Source organism: Jaculus jaculus, chromosome 1 (genome assembly GCF_020740685.1).
Source record: "Jaculus jaculus isolate mJacJac1 chromosome 1, mJacJac1.mat.Y.cur, whole genome shotgun sequence".
Taxonomy (NCBI): domain Eukaryota; kingdom Metazoa; phylum Chordata; class Mammalia; order Rodentia; family Dipodidae; genus Jaculus; species Jaculus jaculus.
Genome location: NC_059102.1, coordinates 140376980 through 140381517, shown reverse-complemented (window position 1 = coordinate 140381517; position 4538 = coordinate 140376980).

Here is a 4538-nt window from a genome sequence, read left to right as displayed (position 1 = left end):
AGACTTTGGCTAAATTTTAACAGGCTTTGCCCATTGTCACTCTTGTCATGGAAAGACAGGCCATGTTAGTGTAGGGAGAGATTATTTCTGAATGATAGCAAAGTAGCCCAGTCCTTCTAGTTATGACAGTCATGACTGGCTAATGGGTCCTTTTCTCCCATCTGTATCTTCTGATGCTGAAGCTATGTGCAGAAACAAGGTAGAGCAGGAAGACATGTGTTAAAGTTTGGATGGGTATTTTCCAAAAGTCCACAAGTAAAGGCTTGGTTTCCAGTGTTGCAGTCTTAGTAGGTACCTTCAAGAGGCATCACTTTATTGGATTATTGGTGGTGTCCCCTCAGAAGGAATGTTGAGACCCTGGTCTCTTTCCATGTTCCCTTGCTTGAGATGTGAGCCTTCACTCTGACATACACTCCTACTATATTATTCATCTGTGTTAACCCAATGACATTGTCATATCTTGTATTTGCATCTCTGGAACTGTAAGTCAAAATAAATCTCTCTTTGTTTCATTATTGTGTCAGGTATTTTGTTATAGGGATACAATACTACTAATATCACAGCTAATCAAGATTAATCAATCACAAGTTGGTATTGAATGTTTTCATATAGACTCAGGAGCTTGGAATATAGGAAAGTCAAGAGAAGGAACATGGAGCATGCATAAAAGTCATGGTGTCCTTGGACTTAGACATGGGAAATTAGACGAGTGGGTGGTTGCTTTATAAAGGGACTCTTACAGAAGAAAGAAGTTTCACTGTGTCATTTCTGAGACTCAATACCCTCTATCAATTATGTGATGTATATTCTCTCTCAGTACTGGAATATACCCATTACAGGGATATGTATGAATGCATGCATATATATATATATATATATATATATATATATATATATATACACATATATCTTACACATATCATCTACACCTATTCTATCATTTTTCTGTTATCACCAGCATATGAACAGCTACAAATTTGCTAGTTTCCCTTTTCCTTTCTAAGGAGAACAATAACAAATGAAGTAAAAGCTTTTCCTGTTTTCAGGGATGCTTCATGGTGTGGAGATAATACCTACAGGCACTACAATCTTTCCAGTGTCTGAAGCATCCTGTTTCTGATATGATCTCTAACTAGGAAGTACATGTAGCTTTGCTTGTTAACTGTTTTCCATTGTGAATCAGATGTTCCCTTCTCCAAGGTACTGAGATGGATGATGGGGAGCATGTGGCCAGGACTCAGAAGCTCTTTAGTGCTATCTGACACAAGTAATCCAGTAAGAGCTGGTGGAAGTTCTTGCTGTTGGTAAATGAGAATATTATCCAGTGCCCAAACCATTATCTAAAAATCTAAAGACACATCAAGATTTAAGTAGCACCTTGAGCAGTGAGGACCTCAGAACGAGCATTCTGTAGCTATCTATTACATGTATGAAGACCTGAGTCTAACAACTTTTGTGACGTAAGCTGTGATGTGGAAACATGGGTTACGTTTCCTTTTAAAGTAGCCATTTTAATTGAATACAGAATTATTTATTGGTATTTTTTCAGGGACAACAAAAATAGCTGCTGTAATTTTTGATCCTATTTGTTAGATGTGGAATGGGTAGAGTTGTCAACAGTCAGAGATGACAACATCTAGAATTGATGAATTGTGACATACTGCAAATGCAGGTCTGTCTGAATTCTACCTCAGCAGACAGATGCCCCCTAAGGCATCAATGAATTTTAGTTTACAAAGGCTTATTGAACTCAGATATGTATCACACCTTGAGTAGAGGCAATAAGACAAAATTACAAGGATTTAAATGTGATCCAGCTAGTCCTGAAGGAGTTTATAACCATAGAAACAGTAGTTGCAAAACAATATAACCATGTACAAGTCACCATAAGAGGCTTTGAGAACAGTACAGAGGAATAGAGAATCTAAGTTCACATTGCTTATATATTTACGTACTCTGAAAACTCATTATGTTTGGTAGAAATACAGGGAGAAAGTGTACTGACATTTCTTATTCACTAAACACACTTTGAGTACTTTCTATATGCCAAGAATCCAAGGAGATACTTCAGTAAGGGATATGGTATCATTTTCATAGAATTTTCAGGTGAGGCATTACTAAGCAGATATATACACAAACAATCAAATGTTACATGAAAGAAAAGTGTTGTGTTTGAATGTGACTCATGAGTTTTGCACCTTAGTACTCAGCTAGTACTGGGCCTTGAGGTGAGCCTAAACTGCAGGAAATAAATCACTGGGTATGGGGGGGCTTTGAAGTTTTTAACCTAACCTTACTTTTCCTCTTATCTCTCTTTCCTCATTTTGGATATAATGTAACAAGACACCTAATTCTCCTGCTGCTATGTCTTCTCCACAATGATGGGTTGTACCCCTTTAACTGTAAAAAGGCAAGAAACCCTTCCTTCTTGAAGTTGTTTCATGTCAGGATTTGGTCACAACAATGAGCAAAGCAACCAATAGAAAAAGTCAACCCACTTTGTTAATTACCACTATTTGGTTTGGGTTAATCTCATCAATCCTGAGAAGGAAAGTTGTGGTGTGTGTGTGTGTTTTCACTTTATACTCTTTATTTCATTGAGATAAGCCATTTTATTTGAACCCAGAGCTCACTGATTTAGCTAGTTTACCTAGTCTACTTGCCTGGCTATTCCCTGTGTCCATCATCTGTGCACTAGGAATACAGTTGTCTGTCACTCCTATCCAGCATTGACATGGGTGCTGGGCATCCAAATTCTGGGCTTGGTGCTTGCATGCCAATTACTCTATCTTCTGAACCATCTCCTCAGCCTCAAGAAGTGGTCATTTTCCTCTCTATTTTGCTGAGGGGTTAATAGAGGTTTGATCATCCCTATAAAGTGCTTTCCCTGGAGTCAAACAATAGGTTAGTGTTAGGCCTTGGATTAGAACCTAGAACATGGTCTCATGTTCATGGTCCATGGTCTCAAACACCACCCACCAGTGATGAGTCTCATGGTACCTGGACCAACCATGCAGGAATGCTTTCAATTACTACATATACATTTGTAAAACATGTCCTTTATCCAGCCTATCATTTATTTTTACTGTTTTGCTTTGTACCACCCACTTAGGAGTTATTTATGTGCTATCACATGTTGAGCTATAAATGTGAGTTAATCTTGCTTAGGTAAAAACGTGATTCTCCAACTTAAATCCACACACTTCAGTTTAGGATGATGTTAGATGCAAATGTTCTTATAAATACTCAGTTTAAATCATAGGCCTTGAAATTTTTATAGTGTTGGCTCCAACCATCAATGTGTCTGAGCCCTGCCATTAAACCATATACATCTGGTTTCAAATCCAAACTCATGGATGTATGAGCTGTGAGACCTGGACTCCTCTTGCATCTCCCAGTGTCTCCGTATATGGAATGTGGGATCAGAAAACTCACCTTCAGGGCCATTGTGAAGAGTTCATGAGTTAAATGCTTAGTATCTCCTCCTGTAGTAGGCTTAGGTCACAGAAAATGCTAAAAAGTTGTTATTTTTCCTTCTAGAATTTTCTCCTTATTTAATAACTAACCCGTGGACCACCAGAAGCATTTCCTTGATTTAACTTTTTTTTTTTTTTTTTTTTTTTTGTAGTCCAGGTTGGCCTGAAAATCACTATGTATGTAAGACTTGCCTCTAACTTGTGGCAATCCTCTTTCTTTGGCCTTCCCAGTGTTGACATTATCTGGCCACCTGCCCAGCTTCCCATTCATGTCTGAAACTACATTTTATTTGAATGTATTTTATTTCCTGAATTTTGTCTCTGTTTAATAGGAAGATGGTCTGATTTATTCTACTTTTTGATTCCTAACTGACACCAATTTTTTCTCTCCACAAGTGGCTTTTGAGTTTGACTGAATGTGTTTTAGATTGCCACAAGTGGTGGGTGGAGATGCTGCTACCATCTAACAGGTGGAAGTCAGTGCTGCTATTGAACTATCTATAGTGCACCAAAAAGTCCCCTCTCTCACTACAAAGAGTTAGAGAGCTGAAAAATGCCCACAGTGATGAGACTGAGAAACCCTAGTTTATACCCTCGTCACTACACACAAATGCATGTGAACACGTAATATACATGGGTGTGGATGCACAGGCACATATATGTCTGTCACAGCTATCCATGTGCATACACACATTTACTTTCTTAATCCTCTCTCTTCACGGAAAGAGCAGCATGTAGAGACTGGAGCCTGAGTCAATGCCAGGATGATGTCATTTTAGGGAGACCCACGCCTGCTGTGACGAGACACCCCTTGTGTGGGAACCTCACCATTTCCGTACAGACCCCTCACCTCACCACTGCCGCCGCCTCATATCCTGCTCAGACCCCTCCTGGGAACCCAGGGGAGACTCACAGCAGATGGGGTTTCACTTAGTCACACTCTCTGCAGGCAGATCGGATTTCGTGGACAGAGGCTCTGGTGCTGAGGGACCACAGTTGCCTGGTGTGATCAGGGCTGGCCCTTAATCTTCCGAGACCTAGACTCACCCCCAAGAGTGCCAG